This window comes from Eumetopias jubatus, unplaced genomic scaffold (genome assembly GCF_037043125.1).
Source record: "Eumetopias jubatus isolate StellerSeaLion01/CBP00866 unplaced genomic scaffold, mEumJub1_p1.0 scaffold_253, whole genome shotgun sequence".
Classification (NCBI taxonomy): Eukaryota; Metazoa; Chordata; class Mammalia; order Carnivora; family Otariidae; genus Eumetopias; species Eumetopias jubatus.
Genome location: NW_028275059.1, coordinates 77571 through 102634, shown reverse-complemented (window position 1 = coordinate 102634; position 25064 = coordinate 77571). Strand labels below are relative to the sequence as shown.

At 59.5% G+C, this 25064-nt stretch overlaps 6 non-coding genes across 6 annotated transcripts; all 6 read left to right on the top strand.

Moving 5' to 3' along the window:
- The first annotated feature begins 866 nt into the window (after nucleotides 1–866).
- Nucleotides 867–985, top strand: LOC148161308 (5S ribosomal RNA). Its single transcript, XR_015767678.1, has one exon. It is a non-coding gene; the product is annotated as a 5S ribosomal RNA (ribosomal RNA).
- Nucleotides 986–2945: 1960 nt separating this feature from the next.
- LOC148161307 (5S ribosomal RNA) lies at nucleotides 2946–3064 on the top strand. Its single transcript, XR_015767677.1, has one exon. It is a non-coding gene; the product is annotated as a 5S ribosomal RNA (ribosomal RNA).
- A 1956-nt stretch (nucleotides 3065–5020) lies between these two features.
- Nucleotides 5021–5139, top strand: LOC148161306 (5S ribosomal RNA). The gene has a single exon (XR_015767676.1). It is a non-coding gene; the product is annotated as a 5S ribosomal RNA (ribosomal RNA).
- Nucleotides 5140–7091: 1952 nt separating this feature from the next.
- On the top strand, nucleotides 7092–7210 carry LOC148161305 (5S ribosomal RNA). Its single transcript, XR_015767675.1, has one exon. It is a non-coding gene; the product is annotated as a 5S ribosomal RNA (ribosomal RNA).
- A 1951-nt stretch (nucleotides 7211–9161) lies between these two features.
- On the top strand, nucleotides 9162–9280 carry LOC148161304 (5S ribosomal RNA). The gene has a single exon (XR_015767673.1). It is a non-coding gene; the product is annotated as a 5S ribosomal RNA (ribosomal RNA).
- A 1947-nt stretch (nucleotides 9281–11227) lies between these two features.
- On the top strand, nucleotides 11228–11346 carry LOC148161303 (5S ribosomal RNA). Its single transcript, XR_015767674.1, has one exon. It is a non-coding gene; the product is annotated as a 5S ribosomal RNA (ribosomal RNA).
- Nucleotides 11347–25064: the final 13718 nt, after the last annotated feature.

Below are 25064 nucleotides of genomic sequence, written 5' to 3'. Positions count from 1 at the left end.
CTCCGTGTGTGTGTGTGTGTGTGTGTGTGTGTGTGTGTGGTGTGCTGTGGTGTGGTGTTCTGTGCTGTCCTGTGCTGTGCTGTGCTGTGCTGTGCTGTGTGCTGTGCGGTGTGTGTGGGCTGTGTGTCTGTTTCTGTCGGGGGCACCTGAGTCTGAGTCTCTGTGCACATCCAGGTCAGGGTCTGCGTGCGTCTGTCGTGCGGTCCGAGCGGGTCTGTGTGTTGGATGCTCTGTCTGTGTCTCCCCCTGTGTGTCTCTTCCTCTCTATCTACATCTCCCTCTCTCTGGGTCTCTGTCTTTCCCCGAGTGTCTGTGCGTTCGTCTGTGCCAGCCGTGCTCTCGAGTCTCTCAGTCGGGTCCTGGCGTCGGTGGGTGGGCGAGGGAAGGGTGGCGGAGGAAGGGCGATGGGGTTGGGCTGCTGAGGAGGGTCCCTGGCGGGCGCCGGTGGCTGGCGCTGGCTTTGAGCAAGGCGGGGTGGAGAGGCGGGAAGGCCTGGTGGCGGCCCTCGCTTGCCCTCGGGCGGAGGGTGGGGGACGGTGGGTGGGTGGGCGCGGAGAACACCGCGCGGGCCGCGCTCCCGGCGCCCCGACGCTCCCCTTTGCCATCTCGGGAGCCAGGCGGCGGTGGCGGCGGCGGCTGCCGGGACTGGAGAGTCCCCGTGCGGGAGAGTGCCTGGACTTTCGCGACAGGGGGGCGCTGCAGGCGCCCCCGTCCCCTGGGCCGGTTGGAAGGCAGGCAGGCGGGCAGGCAGGTGCAAGGCCCAGGGCAGGAGGGGGGGCGGGTGGGGAGTGAGGAGCGAAGAGCGGCAGGGCGCGGGTCGGGAGGCACAGAGCAGGCTCTTAGGGCGCCTAGTGGCAGCAGCTCACGTCTACGGCCATACCACCCTGAACGCGCCCGATCTCGTCTGATCTCGGAAGCTAAGCAGGGTCGGGCCTGGTTAGTACTTGGATGGGAGACCGCCTGGGAATACCGGGTGCTGTAGGCTTTTTTTCTTGGTCTTTTCTTGCCCCTTCGGCCTCCCTTGCCCTCCCTTTGCCGCCACAGCCACCCCCCCCGCCTTACCCAGCAAGGCTTCCTCCAAACACCCCCTGGCCCCCGGCCCCTCGCCACGCGCGCACCGCCCCGCGGGTCCCGGCCCGCTGCGGGTGCCGGCTGCACGGGCAATCGGCCGCCAGCCGGCCCTTCCACCTGCAAGCCACCACGCCCACGCCCACTTGAACAAGGGCGGGCTGGGGGGCGGCGGGGGCGGGTGGGTCGGGGGGAGGCGGCGGGTTCGGAGGGAGGTAAAGGGGGAGGGCGGCGAGGACCGCGGCGGGCTTGGGGCGCGGTGGGGCTGGGGCCGGGGGTGGGGGAGGGGTGTGGGGGAGGGGGTGGGCGTAGGGGGCGGGGTGGGGGTGGGGGTGGGGGTGGGAGCGCGTATGGGACGGCACCCCGGCCCGGCAGGCAGGCGTGCCCTTCCGAGGTCCCGCGCCTCGGGCCCTCATCCACCGAATCACTGGCCATTCCCCTGGGCCGCCCCGAGTGCCCAGGCACACCGGGCAACCGGCCCCATCTTCTGCCTGGGCACGCCTCCACCTTCTCCCCAGCAGCCCTGGGCTGCGCTTCCACCCGGGCGGGCATTCCCCCCCTCCCGGCGGATCACCGTCCCTTTGCCCCCGGGCCGGGGGTCCCCGCTCCGTGTGGGCATGATACAAGATGGCCGACCGCCCGGGCCCTCACCCGTTGGCACCCGGGACCACCCGTTGACACCCGAGTCCGTGCTCAGTCTCCCCGCAACGGCGAAGCGAAGAGCGAGGCTCGTTCGCTCATCGACACGGCGGGACGGCGGCGCGCGGCGCCCGACGAGCAAAAGCGGCCCCCCAGGTCAAGGACGAGAGCATAGGAGAATGGCCCGTACGCGCCCAGGGCCACAGAGGTCCCGGGCAGGAATGGGAGCAGAGCGGGTTTCCTGGAGACTGGGCTGCAAGTCCTCGGGCCCCGAGGAGCTCCTGGGCGCCCAAACCACGCCCAAGGACGACCACCCTCCCCGGGACCAGCTTCCTCGCCAACACAGCCTCCTCCGTGTGTGTGTGTGTGTGTTTGTGTGTGTGTGTGTGTGTGTGTGTGTGTGTGTGTGTGGTGTGCTGTGGTGTGGTGTTCTGTGCTGTCCTGTGCTGTGCTGTGCTGTGGTGTGCTGTGTGCTGTGCGGTGTGTGTGGTCTGTGTGTCTGTTTCTGTCGGGGGCACCTGAGTCTGAGTCCCTGTGCACATCCAGGTCAGGGTCTGCGTGCGTCTGTCGTGCGGTCCGAGCGGGTCTGTGTGTTGGATGCTCTGTCTGTGTCTCCCCCTGTGTGTCTCTTCCTCTCTATCTACATCTCCCTCTCTCTGGGTCTCTGTCTTTCCCCGAGTGTCTGTGCGTTCGTCTGTGCCAGCCGTGCTCTCGAGTCTCTCAGTCGGGTCCTGGCGTCGGGGGGTGGGCGAGGGAAGGGTGGCGGAGGAAGGGCGATGGGGTTGGGCTGCTGAGGAGGGTCCCTGGCGGGCGCCGGTGGCTGGCGCTGGCTTTGAGCAAGGCGGGGTGGAGAGGCGGGAAGGCCTGGTGGCGGCCCTCGCTTGCCCTCGGGCGGAGGGTGGGGGACGGTGGGTGGGTGGGCGCGGAGAACACCGCGCGGGCCGCGCTCCCGGCGCCCCGACGCTCCCCTTTGCCATCTCGGGAGCCAGGCGGCGGTGGCGGCGGCGGCTGCCGGGACTGGAGAGTCCCCGTGCGGGAGAGTGCCTGGACTTTCGCGACAGGGGGGCGCTGCAGGCGCCCCCGTCCCCTGGGCCGGTTGGAAGGCAGGCAGGCGGGCAGGCAGGTGCAAGGCCCAGGGCAGGAGGGGGGGCGGGTGGGGAGTGAGGAGCGAAGAGCGGCAGGGCGCGGGTCGGGAGGCACAGAGCAGGCTCTTAGGGCGCCTAGTGGCAGCAGCTCACGTCTACGGCCATACCACCCTGAACGCGCCCGATCTCGTCTGATCTCGGAAGCTAAGCAGGGTCGGGCCTGGTTAGTACTTGGATGGGAGACCGCCTGGGAATACCGGGTGCTGTAGGCTTTTTTTCTTGGTCTTTTCTTGCCCCTTCGGCCTCCCTTCCCCTCCCTTTGCCGCCACAGCCCCCCCCCCCCGCCTTACCCAGCAAGGCTTCCTCCAAACACGCCCTGGCCCCCGGCCCCTCGCCACGCGCGCACCGCCCCGCGGGTCCCGGGCCCGCTGCGGGTGCCGGCTGCACGGGGAAACGGCCGCCAGCCGGCCCTTCCACCTGCAAGCCACCACGCCCACGCCCACTTGAACAAGGGCGGGCTGGGGGGCGGCGGGGGCGGGTGGGTCGGGGGGAGGCGGCGGGTTCGGAGGGAGGTAAAGGGGGAGGGCGGCGAGGACCGCGGCGGGCTTGGGGCGCGGTGGGGGTGGGGCCGGGGGTGGGGGAGGGGTGTGGGGGAGGGGGTGGGCGTAGGGGGCGGGGTGGGGGTGGGGGTGGGGGTGGGAGCGCGTATGGGACGGCACCCCGGCCCGGCAGGCAGGCGTGCCCTTCCGAGGTCCCGCGCCTCGGGCCCTCATCCACCGAGTCACTGGCCATTCCCCTGGGCCGCCCCGAGTGCCCAGGCACACCGGGCAACCGGCCCCATCTTCTGCCTGGGCACGCCTCCACCTTCTCCCCAGCAGCCCTGGGCTGCGCTTCCACCCGGGCGGGCATTCCCCCCCTCCCGGCGGATCACCGTCCCTTTGCCCCCGGGCCGGGGGTCCCCGCTCCGTGTGGGCATGATACAAGATGGCCGACCGCCCGGGCCCTCACCCGTTGGCACCCGGGACCACCCGTTGACACCCGAGTCCGTGCTCAGTCTCCCCGCAACGGCGAAGCGAAGAGCGAGGCTCGTTCGCTCATCGACACGGCGGGACGGCGGCGCGCGGCGCCCGACGAGCAAAAGCGGCCCCCCAAGTCAAGGACGAGAGCATAGGAGAATGGCCCTTTCGCGCCCAGGGCCACAGAGGGTCCCGGGCAGGAATGGGGGCAGAGCGGGTTTCCTGGAGACTGGGCTGCAAGTCCTCGGGCCCCGAGGAGCTCCTGGGCGCCCAAACCATGCCCAAGGACGACCACCCTCCCCGGGGCCAGCTTCCTCGCCAACACAGCCTCCTCCGTGTGTGTGTGTGTGTGTGTGTGTGTGTGTGTGTGTGTTGTGTGTGTGTGGTGTGCTGTGGTGTGGTGTTCTGTGCTGTCCTGTGCTGTGCTGTGCTGTGCTGTGCTGTGTGCTGTGCGGTGTGTGTGGGCTGTGTGTCTGTTTCTGTCGGGGGCACCTGAGTCTGAGTCTCTGTGCACATCCAGGTCAGGGTCTGCGTGCGTCTGTCGTGCGGTCCGAGCGGGTCTGTGTGTTGGATGCTCTGTCTGTGTCTCCCCCTGTGTGTCTCTTCCTCTCTATCTACATCTCCCTCTCTCTGGGTCTCTGTCTTTCCCCGAGTGTCTGTGCGTTCGTCTGTGCCAGCCGTGCTCTCGAGTCTCTCAGTCGGGTCCTGGCGTCGGAGGGTGGGCGAGGGAAGGGTGGCGGAGGAAGGGCGATGGGGTTGGGCTGCTGAGGAGGGTCCCTGGCGGGCGCCGGTGGCTGGCGCTGGCTTTGAGCAAGGCGGGGTGGAGAGGCGGGAAGGCCTGGTGGCGGCCCTCGCTTGCCCTCGGGCGGAGGGTGGGGGACGGTGGGTGGGTGGGCGTGGAGAACACCGCGCGGGCCGCGCTCCCGGCGCCCCGACGCTCCCCTTTGCCATCTCGGGAGCCAGGCGGCGGTGGCGGCGGCGGCTGCCGGGACTGGAGAGTCCCCGTGCGGGAGAGTGCCTGGACTTTCGCTACAGGGGGGCGCTGCAGGCGTCCCCGTCCCCTGGGCCGGTTGGAAGGCAGGCAGGCGGGCAGGCAGGTGCAAGGCCCTGGGCAGGAGGGGGGGCGGGTGGGGAGTGAGGAGCGAAGAGCGGCAGGGCGCGGGTCAGGAGGCACAGAGCAGGCTCTTAGGGCGCCTAGTGGCAGCAGCTCACGTCTACGGCCATACCACCCTGAACGCGCCCGATCTCGTCTGATCTCGGAAGCTAAGCAGGGTCGGGCCTGGTTAGTACTTGGATGGGAGACCGCCTGGGAATACCGGGTGCTGTAGGCTTTTTTTCTTGGTCTTTTCTTGCCCCTTCGGCCTCCCTTGCCCTCCCTTTGCCGCCACAGCCCCCCCCCCCCGCCTTACCCAGCAAGGCTTCCTCCAAACACCCCCTGGCCCCCGGCCCCTCGCCACGCGCGCACCGCCCCGCGGGTCCCGGGCCCGCTGCGGGTGCCGGCTGCACGGGCAATCGGCCGCCAGCCGGCCCTTCCACCTGCAAGCCACCACGCCCACGCCCACTTGAACAAGGGCGGGCTGGGGGGCGGCGGGGGCGGGTGGGTCGGGGGGAGGCGGCGGGTTCGGAGGGAGGTAAAGGGGGAGGGCGGCGAGGACCGCGGCGGGCTTGGGGCGCGGTGGGGGTGGGGCCGGGGGTGGGGGAGGGGTGTGGGGGAGGGGGTGGGCGTAGGGGGCGGGGTGGGGGTGGGGGTGGGGGTGGGAGCGCGTATGGGACGGCACCCCGGCCCGGCAGGCAGGCGTGCCCTTCCGAGGTCCCGCGCCTCGGGCCCTCATCCACCGAGTCACTGGCCATTCCCCTGGGCCGCCCCGAGTGCCCAGGCACACCGGGCAACCGGCCCCATCTTCTGCCTGGGCACGCCTCCACCTTCTCCCCAGCAGCCCTGGGCTGCGCTTCCACCCGGGCGGGCATTCCCCCCCTCCCGGCGGATCACCGTCCCTTTGCCCCCGGGCCGGGGGTCCCCGCTCCGTGTGGGCATGATACAAGATGGCCGACCGCCCGGGCCCTCACCCGTTGGCACCCGGGACCACCCGTTGACACCCGACTCCGTGCTCAGTCTCCCGCAACGGCGAAGCGAAGAGCGAGGCTCGTTCGCTCATCGACACGGCGGGATGGCGGCGCGCGGCGCCCGACGAGCAAAAGCGGCCCCCCAAGTCAAGGACGAGAGCATAGGAGAATGGCCCGTACGCGCCCAGGGCCACAGAGGGTCCCGGGCAGGAATGGGGGCAGAGCGGGTTTCCTGGAGACTGGGCTGCAAGTCCTCGGGCCCCGAGGAGCTCCTGGGCGCCCAAACCACGCCCAAGGACGACCACCCTCCCCGGGGCCAGCTTCCTCGCCAACACAGCCTCCTCCTTGTGTGTGTGTGTGTGTGTGTGTGTGTGTGTGTGTGTGTGTGTGTGGTGTGCTGTGGTGTGGTGTTCTGTGCTGTCCTGTGCTGTGCTGTGCTGTGCTGTGCTGTGTGCTGTGCGGTGTGTGTGGGCTGTGTGTCTGTTTCTGTCGGGGGCACCTGAGTCTGAGTCCCTGTGCACATCCAGGTCAGGGTCTGCGTGCGTCTGTCGTGCGGTCCGAGCGGGTCTGTGTGTTGGATGCTCTGTCTGTGTCTCCCCCTGTGTGTCTCTTCCTGTCTATCTACATCTCCCTCTCTCTAGGTCTCTGTCTTTCCCCGAGTGTCTGTGCGTTCGTCTGTGCCAGCCGTGCTCTCGAGTCTCTCAGTCGGGTCCTGGCGTCGGGGGGTGGGCGAGGGAAGGGTGGCGGAGGAAGGGCGATGGGGTTGGGCTGCTGAGGAGGGTCCCTGGCGGGCGCCGGTGGCTGGCGCTGCCTTTGAGCAAGGCGGGGTGGAGAGGCGGGAAGGCCTGGTGGCGGCCCTCGCTTGCCCTCGGGCGGAGGGTGGGGGACGGTGGGTGGGTGGGCGCGGAGAACACCGCGCGGGCCGCGCTCCCGGCGCCCCGACGCTCCCCTTTGCCATCTCGGGAGCCAGGCGGCGGTGGCGGCGGCGGCTGCCGGGACTGGAGAGTCCCCGTGCGGGAGAGTGCCTGGACTTTCGCGACAGGGGGGCGCTGCAGGCGCCCCCGTCCCCTGGGCCGGTTGGAAGGCAGGCAGGCGGGCAGGCAGGTGCAAGGCCCAGGGCAGGAGGGGGGGCGGGTGGGGAGTGAGGAGCGAAGAGCGGCAGGGCGCGGGTCGGGAGGCACAGAGCAGGCTCTTAGGGCGCCTAGTGGCAGCAGCTCACGTCTACGGCCATACCACCCTGAACGCGCCCGATCTCGTCTGATCTCGGAAGCTAAGCAGGGTCGGGCCTGGTTAGTACTTGGATGGGAGACCGCCTGGGAATACCGGGTGCTGTAGGCTTTTTTTCTTGGTCTTTTCTTGCCCCTTCGGCCTCCCTTGCCCTCCCTTTGCCGCCACAGCCCCCCCCCCCCGCCTTACCCAGCAAGGCTTCCTCCAAACACGCCCTGGCCCCCGGCCCCTCGCCACGCGCGCACCGCCCCGCGGGTCCCGGGCCCGCTGCGGGTGCCGGCTGCACGGGCAAACGGCCGCCAGCCGGCCCTTCCACCTGCAAGCCACCACGCCCACGCCCACTTGAACAAGGGCGGGCTGGGGGGCGGCGGGGGCGGGTGGGACGGGGGGAGGCGGCGGGTTCGGAGGGAGGTAAAGGGGGAGGGCGGCGAGGACCGCGGCGGGCTTGGGGCGCGGTGGGGGTGGGGCCGGGGGTGGGGGAGGGGTGTGGGGGAGGGGGTGGGCGTAGGGGGCGGGGTGGGGGTGGGTGTGGGGGTGGGAGCGCGTATGGGACGGCACCCCGGCCCGGCAGGCAGGCGTGCCCTTCCGAGGTCCCGCGCCTCGGGCCCTCATCCACCGAGTCACTGGCCATTCCCCTGGGCCGCCCCGAGTGCCCAGGCACACCGGGCAACCGGCCCCATCTTCTGCCTGGGCACGCCTCCACCTTCTCCCCAGCAGCCCTGGGCTGCGCTTCCACCCGGGCGGGCATTCCCCCCCTCCCGGCGGATCACCGTCCCTTTGCCCCCGGGCCGGGGGTCCCCGCTCCGTGTGGGCATGATACAAGATGGCCGACCGCCCGGGCCCTCACCCGTTGGCACCCGGGACCACCCGTTGACACCCGAGTCCGTGCTCAGTCTCCCCGCAACGGCGAAGCGAAGAGCGAGGCTCGTTCGCTCATCGACACGGCGGGACGGCGGCGCGCGGCGCCCGACGAGCAAAAGCGGCCCCCCAAGTCAAGGACGAGAGCATAGGAGAATGGCCCTTTCGCGCCCAGGGCCACAGAGGGTCCCGGGCAGGAATGGGAGCAGAGCGGGTTTCCTGGAGACTGGGCTGCAAGTCCTCGGGCCCCGAGGAGCTCCTGGGCGCCCAAACCATGCCCAAGGACGACCACCCTCCCCGGGGCCAGCTTCCTCGCCAACACAGCCTCCTCCGTGTGTGTGTGTGTGTGTGTGTGTGTGTGTGTGTGTGTGTGTGTGGTGTGCTGTGGTGTGGTGTTCTGTGCTGTCCTGTGCTGTGCTGTGCTGTGCTGTGCTGTGTGCTGTGCGGTGTGTGTGGGCTGTGTGTCTGTTTCTGTCGGGGGCACCTGAGTCTGAGTCTCTGTGCACATCCAGGTCAGGGTCTGCGTGCGTCTGTCGTGCGGTCCGAGCGGGTCTGTGTGTTGGATGCTCTGTCTGTGTCTCCCCCTGTGTGTCTCTTCCTCTCTATCTACATCTCCCTCTCTCTGGGTCTCTGTCTTTCCCCGAGTGTCTGTGCGTTCGTCTGTGCCAGCCGTGCTCTCGAGTCTCTCAGTCGGGTCCTGGCGTCGGTGGGTGGGCGAGGGAAGGGTGGCGGAGGAAGGGCGATGGGGTTGGGCTGCTGAGGAGGGTCCCTGGCGGGCGCCGGTGGCTGGCGCTGGCTTTGAGCAAGGCGGGGTGGAGAGGCGGGAAGGCCTGGTGGCGGCCCTCGCTTGCCCTCGGGCGGAGGGTGGGGGACGGTGGGTGGGTGGGCGCGGAGAACACCGCGCGGGCCGCGCTCCCGGCGCCCCGACGCTCCCCTTTGCCATCTCGGGAGCCAGGCGGCGGTGGCGGCGGCGGCTGCCGGGACTGGAGAGTCCCCGTGCGGGAGAGTGCCTGGACTTTCGCTACAGGGGGGCGCTGCAGGCGTCCCCGTCCCCTGGGCCGGTTGGAAGGCAGGCAGGCGGGCAGGCAGGTGCAAGGCCCTGGGCAGGAGGGGGGGCGGGTGGGGAGTGAGGAGCGAAGAGCGGCAGGGCGCGGGTCAGGAGGCACAGAGCAGGCTCTTAGGGCGCCTAGTGGCAGCAGCTCACGTCTACGGCCATACCACCCTGAACGCGCCCGATCTCGTCTGATCTCGGAAGCTAAGCAGGGTCGGGCCTGGTTAGTACTTGGATGGGAGACCGCCTGGGAATACCGGGTGCTGTAGGCTTTTTTTCTTGGTCTTTTCTTGCCCCTTCGGCCTCCCTTGCCCTCCCTTTGCCGCCACAGCCCCCCCCCCCCGCCTTACCCAGCAAGGCTTCCTCCAAACACCCCCTGGCCCCCGGCCCCTCGCCACGCGCGCACCGCCCCGCGGGTCCCGGGCCCGCTGCGGGTGCCGGCTGCACGGGCAATCGGCCGCCAGCCGGCCCTTCCACCTGCAAGCCACCACGCCCACGCCCACTTGAACAAGGGCGGGCTGGGGGGCGGCGGGGGCGGGTGGGTCGGGGGGAGGCGGCGGGTTCGGAGGGAGGTAAAGGGGGAGGGCGGCGAGGACCGCGGCGGGCTTGGGGCGCGGTGGGGGTGGGGCCGGGGGTGGGGGAGGGGTGTGGGGGAGGGGGTGGGCGTAGGGGGCGGGGTGGGGGTGGGGGTGGGGGTGGGAGCGCGTATGGGACGGCACCCCGGCCCGGCAGGCAGGCGTGCCCTTCCGAGGTCCCGCGCCTCGGGCCCTCATCCACCGAGTCACTGGCCATTCCCCTGGGCCGCCCCGAGTGCCCAGGCACACCGGGCAACCGGCCCCATCTTCTGCCTGGGCACGCCTCCACCTTCTCCCCAGCAGCCCTGGGCTGCGCTTCCACCCGGGCGGGCATTCCCCCCCTCCCGGCGGATCACCGTCCCTTTGCCCCCGGGCCGGGGGTCCCTGCTCCGTGTGGGCATGATACAAGATGGCCGACCGCCCGGGCCCTCACCCGTTGGCACCCGGGACCACCCGTTGACACCCGACTCCGTGCTCAGTCTCCCGCAACGGCGAAGCGAAGAGGGAGGCTCGTTCGCTCATCGACACGGCGGGACGGCGGCGCGCGGCTCCCGACGAGCAAAAGCGGCCCCCCAAGACAAGGACGAGAGCATAGGAGAATGGCCCGTACGCGCCCAGGGCCACAGAGGGTCCCGGGCAGGAATGGGAGCAGAGCGGGTTTCCTGGAGACTGGGCTGCAAGTCCTCGGGCCCCGAGGAGCTCCTGGGCGCCCAAACCATGCCCAAGGACGATCACCCTCCCCGGGGCCAGCTTCCTCGCCAACACAGCCTCCTCCGTGTGTGTGTGTGTGTGTGTGTGTGTGTGTGTCTGTGTGTGTGTGTGTGTGTGGTGTGCTGTGGTGTGGTGTTCTGTGCTGTGGTGTTCTGTGCTGTGCTGTGTGCTGTGCGGTGTGTGTGGGCTGTGTGTCTGTTTCTGTCGGGGACACCTGAGTCTTAGTCCCTGTGCACATCCAGGTCAGGGTCTGCGTGCGTCTGTCGTGCGGTCCGAGCGGGTCTGTGTGTTGGATGCTCTGTCTGTGTCTCCCCCTGTGTGTCTCTTCCTCTCTATCTACATCTCCCTCTCTCTGGGTCTCTGTCTTTCCCCGAGTGTCTGTGCGTTCGTCTGTGCCAGCCGTGCTCTCGAGTCTCTCAGTCGGGTCCTGGCGTCGGTGGGTGGGCGAGGGAAGGGTGGCGGAGGAAGGGCGATGGGGTTGGGCTGCTGAGGAGAGTCCCTGGCGGACGCCGGTGGCTGGCGCTGGCTTTGAGCAAGGCGGGGTGGAGAGACTGGAAGGCCTGGTGGCGGCCCTCGCTTGCCCTCGGGCGGAGGGTGGGGGACGGTGGGTGGGTGGGCGCGGAGAACACCGCGCGGGCCGCGCTCCCGGCGCACCGACGCTCCCCTTTGCCATCTCGGGAGCCAGGCGGCGGTGGTGGCGGAGGCTGCCGGGACTGGAGAGTGCCTGTGCGGGAGAGTGCCTGGACTTTCGCGACAGGGGGGCGCTGCAGGCGCCCCCGTCCCCTGGGCCAGTTGGAAGGAAGGCAGGCGGGCAGGCAGGTGCAAGGCCCAGGGCAGGAGGGGGGGCGGGTGGGGAGTGAGGAGCGAAGAGCAGAGGGCGCGGGTCGGGAGGCACAGAGCAGGCTCTTAGGGCGCCTAGTGGCAGCAGCTCACGTCTACGGCCATACCACCCTGAACGCGCCCGATCTCGTCTGATCTCGGAAGCTAAGCAGGGTCGGGCCTGGTTAGTACTTGGATGGGAGACCGCCTGGGAATACCGGGTGCGGTAGGCTTTTTTTCTTGGTCTTTTCTTGCCCTTTCGGCCTCACTTCCCCTCCCTTTGCCGCCACAGCCCCCCCACTCTTACCCAGCAAGGTTTCCTCCAAACACCCCCTGGCCCCCGAACTCTCGCCACGCGCGCACCGCCCCGCGGGTCCCGGGCCCGCTGCGGGTGCCTGCTGCACGGGCAGACGGCCGCCAGCCGGCCCTTCCACCTGCAAGCCACCACGCCCACGCCCACTTGAACAAGGGCGGGCTGGGGGGCGGCGGGGGCGGGTTTGTGGGGGGAGGCGGCGGGGGCGGGTGGGTGGGGGGAGGCGGCGGGTTCGGAGGGAGGTAAAGGGGGAGGGCGGCGAGGACCTCGGCGTGCTTGGACGCGTTGGGGGTGGGGCCGGGAGTGGGGGAGGGGTGTGGGACCGGGGGTGGGGGTGGGCGTAGGGGGCGGGGTGGGAGTGCGGGTGGGGGTGGGGGTGGGGGTGGGGGTGGGAGCGCGTATGGGACGGCACCCCGGCCCGACAGGCAGGCGTGCCCTTCCGAGGTCCCGCGCCATTCCAATCTTGTTCCGCGAGGAACGTTTTCAAAGAGTATGAGAGACAGCAGAGGGAACAGGTCATGCCTTTAAGTGTGAGAAGGAAGTCCTGGAAAGCCATACACCACCTGCGTATGAGCGGCCTTCTGGCATGAACGTGTGAAGGCATAAAGAAGGTGCCGTGCCCTGTGACGGTGCTTGACGAACCCCTTGTGAAGAAGTCTGCCCTCAGCTATCATAGTGTTTCAGGAAGATAAAAGTGTTTTCCGTCGTGGGTGTGGAGGCATGAGGGACGTACCCTAGAGTCGGCCGTCCGTTTCGAATGTGTCTACTGTTCGTTCCATGAAGAAGGATGAGTATGGAGAGGTATGATGTGAGGAAGCGTAAGGAGGCTTGCCTACGGGTGTTTGACTCTAAGAACAAATCTAGAGGGTTGCCGTCCGTCGACGACCAGCCCTTTCCGTACGGATGGAAGCACCTTGTTAAAGCTTAGGGCGAGAGAAAAGAGACGGAAAGCGCGATACACTACAGTGAGGAACACGGTGTGTGGAGGGTCCCTCTCCACGAAAGTCTTGTGTCATGAAGTTGGAAGGGCCTTCAAAGGTACGTGAGCTAGCCTCAGCAGCGCCTTCCACTGAACTCAGAGAAACAAGGCCACGTCCAACACGATTTCGTGCTCACCTCTCGGTGCGGGAAGCATGACGCCTTTTGAGATATATGTGTAAGTGTCTTACACTCACCTCTCAAGGAACAAAGCGGTAGAGAGAAATAGTCTTTCCACTGCCATCTACAGGGAAGAAGACGCAGGAAATTTCCAACGTTAAAAGCGAAGGCACAACTACTGTGCCATATACCACTGCTTGAGAACGAACTTGGGTCGAAAGCTTCTCCCAACTCAGATCTTGTTTCGGGAAGATAGAAGCGTTGTCAGTACTTTGTTTGAAAGCGCAAGGAAGATGCCACACGCTGATTTGTGAAGAAAAATGGGGGTCGAATGGGACAACCAACACACTAGTTGTCCCCTAGAGAGGTGTGGGTCTGGAAAGGGGAGGAAGCGTAAGGGACGTGCTATACACTTAAGTCTAAGAAACAACGCTGCTGTGGAGGGGCGGTCCTTCGACTGCCATCGGCTTTGCTGAGGGACGAAGCGGCTTGAAGCAAAGTGCGAAAGAAAACGGAGGGGAAGGAAGAGTGATACACCATACTCGCGGAACAACTTCTTCTGGGGGGGCTTTCCTCAACGAACACCATGTGTCACGAAGATAGAAGGGTTTTCAAAAGGATGTGACTTCGCCCAAGGAAAGGCATACACTAATCTCTGCGAACCAAGTCTGTGTCAAACGCGACTTCGAGCTTCCATCTGGGTTCCCGAGGAATCCAGAGTCACAAAATGTACGTGTTGAATCCTAAACAAAGGAAGTACTCTTCAGTCTGAAGAAACACCCCTGCCGAGAAACGAACTACTCACTAACATCTTCCCTGAACATGGTAGACTTTTCCCATGTAAGGGTGAAATCGCAAGGAATGTGCCCCATGCCTGTGCTACAGAAGTAATTAGTGTAGAATGTCTGTCGCAATTCAAATCCTGTTCCGTGGGAAGTGTTTCCAAGAGTATGAGAGAGCAGATGGAAAAGGTCACGGCTTCAAGGGTGAGAAGGAAATCCGTCAGGAAAGCCATACACGTAAGGGTGAGAAGCACTTAGCATGAAATGGCGAAAGCATCTAGAATGTGCCCTGTGACGGACGGTGCTTGAGAAACCACTTGTGAAGAAGGCTTCCCTCAACTATCATATCGTTTCAGGAAAGAGGAAAGTGTTTTCCGTATTGGGTGTGAAGGCGTAAGGGACATAGACTAGACTTAGCTCTCCGTTTCGAATGTGCCTACCGTCGTGACATGAAGAAAGATGTGTATGGAAATGTATGATGTGCGGAAGCACAAGGAAGATGGCATACGCCTGTTTCCCTCTAAGAACAAATCTCGAGGGTTGGCGTCCTTCGACTACCGTCTCTTTTCGTAAGGATGGAAGCGGCTTGTTAAACCGGGTGTGAAAGGAAAGAGATGGAACGCGCGATACCGTCCAGGGAGGAACACGTTGGGCGGAGGGTTTCTCTCCATTAAGTCCTGTGTCGTGGAGGTGGATGGGTCTTCCAATGTACGCGGGCTAGCCTCAGTGGTAGTAGCCTTACACTGAATTCTGAGAAACGAGGCCATGTCCATCAGGCTTTCGTGCTAACATCTGGGTTCTTGAAGAAAGAAGCCTTTGGAGGTATGTGTGTGTTGCTATAGAAGGTAAGTGTCTTACACTCACCTCTCAAGAAACGAAAAGTGTAGGGAAACAGTCTTTCCACTACCACCTACAGGGAAGAGATGGAAGAACTTTCCACCGTTAAAAGTGAAGGCACAACTACTGTGCCATATTCCACTGTTTGAGAAAGGAGTTGTGTCTCAAGCTTCTCTCAACTCAGATCTTGTTTCAGGGAGAGACAAGCGTTTTCAGGACTTCGTGTGAAAGCGTCAGGAAAATGCCATCCGCGGAATTGTGAGGAAAAGTGTGCGTCGAATGTGACCACCAACGAACAAGTTGTCCCCTAGAGAGGTGTGTGTCTGGAAATCGGAGGAAGCGTAAGGAACGAGCTCTACACTTAGGTCTCAAAAGCAATGCTGCGGAGGAGCGGTCCTTCGACTCCCTTCTCCCTTCCGAAGGATCGAAGCGGCTTTACGCCAAGTATGAAAGGAAGCAGAGGAAAAGCCCGATAGGCCTTCCTCGTGGAACAACGTGGTATGGAGGGCTTCGCTCAATGGACACCATGGGTCACGACGCTAGAAGGGTTTTCCAAATGTACGTGAGTTCGCCAAAGGAAAGCCACAGACGAAACGGCGCGAAACAAGTCTGTGTCGAAGGCGACTTCGAGCTGACCTCTGGCGTCACGGGGAGAACATTGTCACAACAGGTATGTGTTGAATCCGAAACAGGCGGCGTGCACTTCAGTCTGAAGAAACACCACTGCAGAGAAACCGTGTTTCTACTAACACCTTCCCTGAAAATGCTCGTCTATTCCAACGTAAGTGTGGCAGCGCGAGGAATGTGCCCCGTGCCTGTGGCACAGACATACTTAGGGTAGATGGTCCCTCGCCATTCCAATCTTGTTCCGCGAGGAACGTTTTCAAAGAGTATGAGAGACAGCAGAGGGAACCGGTCATGCCTTTAAGTGTGAGAAGGAAGTCCTGGAAAGCCATACACCACCTGCGTATGAGCGGCCTTCTGGCATGAACGTGTGAAGGCATAAAGAAGGTGCCGTGCCCTGTGACGGTGCTTGACGAACCCCTTGTGAAGAAGTCTGCCCTCAGCTATCATAGTGTTTCAGGAAGATAAAAGTGTTTTCCGTCGTGGGTGTGGAGGCATGAGGGACGTACCCTAGAGTCGGCCGTCCGTTTCGAATGTGTCTACTGTTCGTTCCATGAAGAAGGATGAGTATGGAGAGGTATGATGTGAGGAAGCGTAAGGAGGCTTGCCTACGGGTGTTTGACTCTAAGAACAAATCTAGAGGGTTGCCGTCCGTCGACGACCAGCCCTTTCCGTACGGATGGAAGCACCTTGTTAAAGCTTAGGGCGAGAGAAAAGAGACGGAAAGCGCGATACACTACAGTGAGGAACACGGTGTGTGGAGGGTCCCTCTCCACGAAAGTCTTGTGTCATGAAGTTGGAAGGGCCTTCAAAGGTACGTGAGCTAGCCTCAGCAGCGCCTTCCACTGAACTCAGAGAAACAAGGCCACGTCCAACACGATTTCGTGCTCACCTCTCGGTGCGGGAAGCATGACGCCTTTTGAGATATATGTGTAAGTGTCTTACACTCACCTCTCAAGGAACAAAGCGGTAGAGAGAAATAGTCTTTCCACTGCCATCTACAGGGAAGAAGACGCAGGAAATTTCCAACGTTAAAAGCGAAGGCACAACTACTGTGCCATATACCACTGCTTGAGAACGAACTTGGGTCGAAAGCTTCTCCCAACTCAGATCTTGTTTCGGGAAGATAGAAGCGTTGTCAGTACTTTGTTTGAAAGCGCAAGGAAGATGCCACACGCTGATTTGTGAAGAAAAATGGGGGTCGAATGGGACAACCAACACACTAGTTGTCCCCTAGAGAGGTGTGTGTCTGGAAAGGGGAGGAAGCGTAAGGGACGTGCTATACACTTAAGTCTAAGAAACAACGCTGCTGTGGAGGGGCGGTCCTTCGACTGCCATCGGCTTTGCTGAGGGACGAAGCGGCTTGAAGCAAAGTGCGAAAGAAAACGGAGGGGAAGGAAGAGTGATACACCATACTCGCGGAACAACTTCTTCTGGGGGGGCTTTCCTCAACGAACACCATGTGTCACGAAGATAGAAGGGTTTTCAAAAGGATGTGACTTCGCCCAAGGAAAGGCATACACTAATCTCTGCGAACCAAGTCTGTGTCAAACGCGACTTCGAGCTTCCATCTGGGTTCCCGAGGAATCCAGAGTCACAAAATGTACGTGTTGAATCCTAAACAAAGGAAGTACTCTTCAGTCTGAAGAAACACCCCTGCCGAGAAACGAACTACTCACTAACATCTTCCCTGAACATGGTAGACTTTTCCCATGTAAGGGTGAAATCGCAAGGAATGTGCCCCATGCCTGTGCTACAGAAGTAATTAGTGTAGAATGTCTGTCGCAATTCAAATCCTGTTCCGTGGGAAGTGTTTCCAAGAGTATGAGAGAGCAGATGGAAAAGGTCACGGCTTCAAGGGTGAGAAGGAAATCCGTCAGGAAAGCCATACACGTAAGGGTGAGAAGCACTTAGCATGAAATGGCGAAAGCATCTAGAATGTGCCCTGTGACGGACGGTGCTTGAGAAACCACTTGTGAAGAAGGCTTCCCTCAACTATCATATCGTTTCAGGAAAGAGGAAAGTGTTTTCCGTATTGGGTGTGAAGGCGTAAGGGACATAGACTAGACTTAGCTCTCCGTTTCGAATGTGCCTACCGTCGTGACATGAAGAAAGATGTGTATGGAAATGTATGATGTGCGGAAGCACAAGGAAGATGGCATACGCCTGTTTCCCTCTAAGAACAAATCTCGAGGGTTGGCGTCCTTCGACTACCGTCTCTTTTCGTAAGGATGGAAGCGGCTTGTTAAACCGGGTGTGAAAGGAAAGAGATGGAACGCGCGATACCGTCCAGGGAGGAACACGTTGGGCGGAGGGTTTCTCTCCATTAAGTCCTGTGTCGTGGAGGTGGATGGGTCTTCCAATGTACGCGGGCTAGCCTCAGTGGTAGTAGCCTTACACTGAATTCTGAGAAACGAGGCCATGTCCATCAGGCTTTCGTGCTAACATCTGGGTTCTTGAAGAAAGAAGCCTTTGGAGGTATGTGTGTGTTGCTATAGAAGGTAAGTGTCTTACACTCACCTCTCAAGAAACGAAAAGTGTAGGGAAACAGTCTTTCCACTACCACCTACAGGGAAGAGATGGAAGAACTTTCCACCGTTAAAAGTGAAGGCACAACTACTGTGCCATATTCCACTGTTTGAGAAAGGAGTTGTGTCTCAAGCTTCTCTCAACTCAGATCTTGTTTCAGGGAGAGACAAGCGTTTTCAGGACTTCGTGTGAAAGCGTCAGGAAAATGCCATCCGCGGAATTGTGAGGAAAAGTGTGCGTCGAATGTGACCACCAACGAACAAGTTGTCCCCTAGAGAGGTGTGTGTCTGGAAATCGGAGGAAGCGTAAGGAACGAGCTCTACACTTAGGTCTCAAAAGCAATGCTGCGGAGGAGCGGTCCTTCGACTCCCTTCTCCCTTCCGAAGGATCGAAGCGGCTTTACGCCAAGTATGAAAGGAAGCAGAGGAAAAGCCCGATAGGCCTTCCTCGTGGAACAACGTGGTATGGAGGGCTTCGCTCAATGGACACCATGGGTCACGACGCTAGAAGGGTTTTCCAAATGTACGTGAGTTCGCCAAAGGAAAGCCACAGACGAAACGGCGCGAAACAAGTCTGTGTCGAAGGCGACTTCGAGCTGACCTCTGGCGTCACGGGGAGAACATTGTCACAACAGGTATGTGTTGAATCCGAAACAGGCGGCGTGCACTTCAGTCTGAAGAAACACCACTGCAGAGAAACCGTGTTTCTACTAACACCTTCCCTGAAAATGCTCGTCTATTCCAACGTAAGTGTGGCAGCGCGAGGAATGTGCCCCGTGCCTGTGGCACAGACATACTTAGGGTAGATGGTCCCTCGCCATTCCAATCTTGTTCCGCGAGGAACGTTTTCAAAGAGTATGAGAGACAGCAGAGGGAACCGGTCATGCCTTTAAGTGTGAGAAGGAAGTCCTGGAAAGCCATACACCACCTGCGTATGAGCGGCCTTCTGGCATGAACGTGTGAAGGCATAAAGAAGGTGCCGTGCCCTGTGACGGTGCTTGACGAACCCCTTGTGAAGAAGTCTGCCCTCAGCTATCATAGTGTTTCAGGAAGATAAAAGTGTTTTCCGTCGTGGGTGTGGAGGCATGAGGGACGTACCCTAGAGTCGGCCGTCCGTTTCGAATGTGTCTACTGTTCGTTCCATGAAGAAGGATGAGTATGGAGAGGTATGATGTGAGGAAGCGTAAGGAGGCTTGCCTACGGGTGTTTGACTCTAAGAACAAATCTAGAGGGTTGCCGTCCGTCGACGACCAGCCCTTTCCGTACGGATGGAAGCACCTTGTTAAAGCTTAGGGCGAGAGAAAAGAGACGGAAAGCGCGATACACTACAGTGAGGAACACGGTGTGTGGAGGGTCCCTCTCCACGAAAGTCTTGTGTCATGAAGTTGGAAGGGCCTTCAAAGGTACGTGAGCTAGCCTCAGCAGCGCCTTCCACTGAACTCAGAGAAACAAGGCCACGTCCAACACGATTTCGTGCTCACCTCTCGGTGCGGGAAGCATGACGCCTTTTGAGATATATGTGTAAGTGTCTTACACTCACCTCTCAAGGAACAAAGCGGTAGAGAGAAATAGTCTTTCCACTGCCATCTACAGGGAAGAAGACGCAGGAAATTTCCAACGTTAAAAGCGAAGGCACAACTACTGTGCCATATACCACTGCTTGAGAACGAACTTGGGTCGAAAGCTTCTCCCAACTCAGATCTTGTTTCGGGAAGATAGAAGCGTTGTCAGTACTTTGTTTGAAAGCGCAAGGAAGATGCCACACGCTGATTTGTGAAGAAAAATGGGGGTCGAATGGGACAACCAACACACTAGTTGTCCCCTAGAGAGGTGTGTGTCTGGAAAGGGGAGGAAGCGTAAGGGACGTGCTATACACTTAAGTCTAAGAAACAACGCTGCTGTGGAGGGGCGGTCCTTCGACTGCCATCGGCTTTGCTGAGGGACGAAGCGGCTTGAAGCAAAGTGCGAAAGAAAACGGAGGGGAAGGAAGAGTGATACACCATACTCGCGGAACAACTTCTTCTGGGGGGGCTTTCCTCAACGAACACCATGTGTCACGAAGATAGAAGGGTTTTCAAAAGGATGTGACTTCGCCCAAGGAAAGGCATACACTAATCTCTGCGAACCAAGTCTGTGTCAAACGCGACCTCGAGCTTCCATCTGGGTTCCCGAGGAATCCAGAGTCACAAAATGTACGTGTTGAATCCTAAACAAAGGAAGTACTCTTCAGTCTGAAGAAACACCCCTGCCGAGAAACGAACTACTCACTAACATCTTCCCTGAACATGGTAGACTTTTCCCATGTAAGGGTGAAATCGCAAGGAATGTGCCCCATGCCTGTGCTACAGAAGTAATTAGTGTAGAATGTCTGTCGCAATTCAAATCCTGTTCCGTGGGAAGTGTTTCCAAGAGTATGAGAGAGCAGATGGAAAAGGTCACGGCTTCAAGGGTGAGAAGGAAATCCGTCAGGAAAGCCATACACGTAAGGGTGAGAAGCACTTAGCATGAAATGGCGAAAGCATCTAGAATGTGCCCTGTGACGGACGGTGCTTGAGAAACCACTTGTGAAGAAGGCTTCCCTCAACTATCATATCGTTTCAGGAAAGAGGAAAGTGTTTTCCGTATTGGGTGTGAAGGCGTAAGGGACATAGACTAGACTTAGCTCTCCGTTTCGAATGTGCCTACCGTCGTGACATGAAGAAAGATGTGTATGGAAATGTATGATGTGCGGAAGCACAAGGAAGATGGCATACGCCTGTTTCCCTCTAAGAACAAATCTCGAGGGTTGGCGTCCTTCGACTACCGTCTCTTTTCGTAAGGATGGAAGCGGCTTGTTAAACCGGGTGTGAAAGGAAAGAGATGGAACGCGCGATACCGTCCAGGGAGGAACACGTTGGGCGGAGGGTTTCTCTCCATTAAGTCCTGTGTCGTGGAGGTGGATGGGTCTTCCAATGTACGCGGGCTAGCCTCAGTGGTAGTAGCCTTACACTGAATTCTGAGAAACGAGGCCATGTCCATCAGGCTTTCGTGCTAACATCTGGGTTCTTGAAGAAAGAAGCCTTTGGAGGTATGTGTGTGTTGCTATAGAAGGTAAGTGTCTTACACTCACCTCTCAAGAAACGAAAAGTGTAGGGAAACAGTCTTTCCACTACCACCTACAGGGAAGAGATGGAAGAACTTTCCACCGTTAAAAGTGAAGGCACAACTACTGTGCCATATTCCACTGTTTGAGAAAGGAGTTGTGTCTCAAGCTTCTCTCAACTCAGATCTTGTTTCAGGGAGAGACAAGCGTTTTCAGGACTTCGTGTGAAAGCGTCAGGAAAATGCCATCCGCGGAATTGTGAGGAAAAGTGTGCGTCGAATGTGACCACCAACGAACAAGTTGTCCCCTAGAGAGGTGTGTGTCTGGAAATCGGAGGAAGCGTAAGGAACGAGCTCTACACTTAGGTCTCAAAAGCAATGCTGCGGAGGAGCGGTCCTTCGACTCCCTTCTCCCTTCCGAAGGATCGAAGCGGCTTTACGCCAAGTATGAAAGGAAGCAGAGGAAAAGCCCGATAGGCCTTCCTCGTGGAACAACGTGGTATGGAGGGCTTCGCTCAATGGACACCATGGGTCACGACGCTAGAAGGGTTTTCCAAATGTACGTGAGTTCGCCAAAGGAAAGCCACAGACGAAACGGCGCGAAACAAGTCTGTGTCGAAGGCGACTTCGAGCTGACCTCTGGCGTCACGGGGAGAACATTGTCACAACAGGTATGTGTTGAATCCGAAACAGGCGGCGTGCACTTCAGTCTGAAGAAACACCACTGCAGAGAAACCGTGTTTCTACTAACACCTTCCCTGAAAATGCTCGTCTATTCCAACGTAAGTGTGGCAGCGCGAGGAATGTGCCCCGTGCCTGTGGCACAGACATACTTAGGGTAGAGGGTCCCTCGCCATTCCAATCTTGTTCCGCGAGGAACGTTTTCAAAGAGTATGAGAGACAGCAGAGGGAACCGGTCATGCCTTTAAGTGTGAGAAGGAAGTCCTGGAAAGCCATACACCACCTGCGTATGAGCGGCCTTCTGGCATGAACGTGTGAAGGCATAAAGAAGGTGCCGTGCCCTGTGACGGTGCTTGACGAACCCCTTGTGAAGAAGTCTGCCCTCAGCTATCATAGTGTTTCAGGAAGATAAAAGTGTTTTCCGTCGTGGGTGTGGAGGCATGAGGGACGTACCCTAGAGTCGGCCGTCCGTTTCGAATGTGTCTACTGTTCGTTCCATGAAGAAGGATGAGTATGGAGAGGTATGATGTGAGGAAGCGTAAGGAGGCTTGCCTACGGGTGTTTGACTCTAAGAACAAATCTAGAGGGTTGCCGTCCGTCGACGACCAGCCCTTTCCGTACGGATGGAAGCACCTTGTTAAAGCTTAGGGCGAGAGAAAAGAGACGGAAAGCGCGATACACTACAGTGAGGAACACGGTGTGTGGAGGGTCCCTCTCCACGAAAGTCTTGTGTCATGAAGTTGGAAGGGCCTTCAAAGGTACGTGAGCTAGCCTCAGCAGCGCCTTCCACTGAACTCAGAGAAACAAGGCCACGTCCAACACGATTTCGTGCTCACCTCTCGGTGCGGGAAGCATGACGCCTTTTGAGATATATGTGTAAGTGTCTTACACTCACCTCTCAAGGAACAAAGCGGTAGAGAGAAATAGTCTTTCCACTGCCATCTACAGGGAAGAAGACGCAGGAAATTTCCAACGTTAAAAGCGAAGGCACAACTACTGTGCCATATACCACTGCTTGAGAACGAACTTGGGTCGAAAGCTTCTCCCAACTCAGATCTTGTTTCGGGAAGATAGAAGCGTTGTCAGTACTTTGTTTGAAAGCGCAAGGAAGATGCCACACGCTGATTTGTGAAGAAAAATGGGGGTCGAATGGGACAACCAACACACTAGTTGTCCCCTAGAGAGGTGTGTGTCTGGAAAGGGGAGGAAGCGTAAGGGACGTGCTATACACTTAAGTCTAAGAAACAACGCTGCTGTGGAGGGGCGGTCCTTCGACTGCCATCGGCTTTGCTGAGGGACGAAGCGGCTTGAAGCAAAGTGCGAAAGAAAACGGAGGGGAAGGAAGAGTGATACACCATACTCGCGGAACAACTTCTTCTGGGGGGGCTTTCCTCAACGAACACCATGTGTCACGAAGATAGAAGGGTTTTCAAAAGGATGTGACTTCGCCCAAGGAAAGGCATACACTAATCTCTGCGAACCAAGTCTGTGTCAAACGCGACCTCGAGCTTCCATCTGGGTTCCCGAGGAATCCAGAGTCACAAAATGTACGTGTTGAATCCTAAACAAAGGAAGTACTCTTCAGTCTGAAGAAACACCCCTGCCGAGAAACGAACTACTCACTAACATCTTCCCTGAACATGGTAGACTTTTCCCATGTAAGGGTGAAATCGCAAGGAATGTGCCCCATGCCTGTGCTACAGAAGTAATTAGTGTAGAATGTCTGTCGCAATTCAAATCCTGTTCCGTGGGAAGTGTTTCCAAGAGTATGAGAGAGCAGATGGAAAAGGTCACGGCTTCAAGGGTGAGAAGGAAATCCGTCAGGAAAGCCATACACGTAAGGGTGAGAAGCACTTAGCATGAAATGGCGAAAGCATCTAGAATGTGCCCTGTGACGGACGGTGCTTGAGAAACCACTTGTGAAGAAGGCTTCCCTCAACTATCATATCGTTTCAGGAAAGAGGAAAGTGTTTTCCGTATTGGGTGTGAAGGCGTAAGGGACATAGACTAGACTTAGCTCTCCGTTTCGAATGTGCCTACCGTCGTGACATGAAGAAAGATGTGTATGGAAATGTATGATGTGCGGAAGCACAAGGAAGATGGCATACGCCTGTTTCCCTCTAAGAACAAATCTCGAGGGTTGGCGTCCTTCGACTACCGTCTCTTTTCGTAAGGATGGAAGCGGCTTGTTAAACCGGGTGTGAAAGGAAAGAGATGGAACGCGCGATACCGTCCAGGGAGGAACACGTTGGGCGGAGGGTTTCTCTCCATTAAGTCCTGTGTCGTGGAGGTGGATGGGTCTTCCAATGTACGCGGGCTAGCCTCAGTGGTAGTAGCCTTACACTGAATTCTGAGAAACGAGGCCATGTCCATCAGGCTTTCGCGCTAACATCTGGGTTCTTGAAGAAAGAAGCCTTTGGAGGTATGTGTGTGTTGCTATAGAAGGTAAGTGTCTTACACTCACCTCTCAAGAAACGAAAAGTGTAGGGAAACAGTCTTTCCACTACCACCTACAAGGAAGAGATGGAAGAACTTTCCACCGTTAAAAGTGAAGGCACAACTACTGTGCCATATTCCACTGTTTGAGAAAGGAGTTGTGTCTCAAGCTTCTCTCAACTCAGATCTTGTTTCAGGGAGAGACAAGCGTTTTCAGGACTTCGTGTGAAAGCGTCAGGAAAATGCCATCCGCGGAATTGTGAGGAAAAGTGTGCGTCGAATGTGACCACCAACGAACAAGTTGTCCCCTAGAGAGGTGTGTGTCTGGAAATCGGAGGAAGCGTAAGGAACGAGCTCTACACTTAGGTCTCAAAAGCAATGCTGCGGAGGAGCGGTCCTTCGACTCCCTTCTCCCTTCCGAAGGATCGAAGCGGCTTTACGCCAAGTATGAAAGGAAGCAGAGGAAAAGCCCGATAGGCCTTCCTCGTGGAACAACGTGGTATGGAGGGCTTCGCTCAATGGACACCATGGGTCACGACGCTAGAAGGGTTTTCCAAATGTACGTGAGTTCGCCAAAGGAAAGCCACAGACGAAACGGCGCGAAACAAGTCTGTGTCGAAGGCGACTTCGAGCTGACCTCTGGCGTCACGGGGAGAACATTGTCACAACAGGTATGTGTTGAATCCGAAACAGGCGGCGTGCACTTCAGTCTGAAGAAACACCACTGCAGAGAAACCGTGTTTCTACTAACACCTTCCCTGAAAATGCTCGTCTATTCCAACGTAAGTGTGGCAGCGCGAGGAATGTGCCCCGTGCCTGTGGCACAGACATACTTAGGGTAGAGGGTCCCTCGCCATTCCAATCTTGTTCCGCGAGGAACGTTTTCAAAGAGTATGAGAGACAGCAGAGGGAACAGGTCATGCCTTTAAGTGTGAGAAGGAAGTCCTGGAAAGCCATACACCACCTGCGTATGAGCGGCCTTCTGGCATGAACGTGTGAAGGCATAAAGAAGGTGCCGTGACCTGTGACGGTGCTTGACGAACCCCTTGTGAAGAAGTCTGCCCTCAGCTATCATAGTGTTTCAGGAAGATAAAAGTGTTTTCCGTCGTGGGTGTGGAGGCATGAGGGACGTACCCTAGAGTCGGCCGTCCGTTTCGAATGTGTCTACTGTTCGTTCCATGAAGAAGGATGAGTATGGAGAGGTATGATGTGAGGAAGCGTAAGGAGGCTTGCCTACGGGTGTTTGACTCTAAGAACAAATCTAGAGGGTTGCCGTCCGTCGACGACCAGCCCTTTCCGTACGGATGGAAGCACCTTGTTAAAGCTTAGGGCGAGAGAAAAGAGACGGAAAGCGCGATACACTACAGTGAGGAACACGGTGTGTGGAGGGTCCCTCTCCACGAAAGTCTTGTGTCATGAAGTTGGAAGGGCCTTCAAAGGTACGTGAGCTAGCCTCAGCAGCGCCTTCCACTGAACTCAGAGAAACAAGGCCACGTCCAACACGATTTCGTGCTCACCTCTCGGTGCGGGAAGCATGACGCCTTTTGAGATATATGTGTAAGTGTCTTACA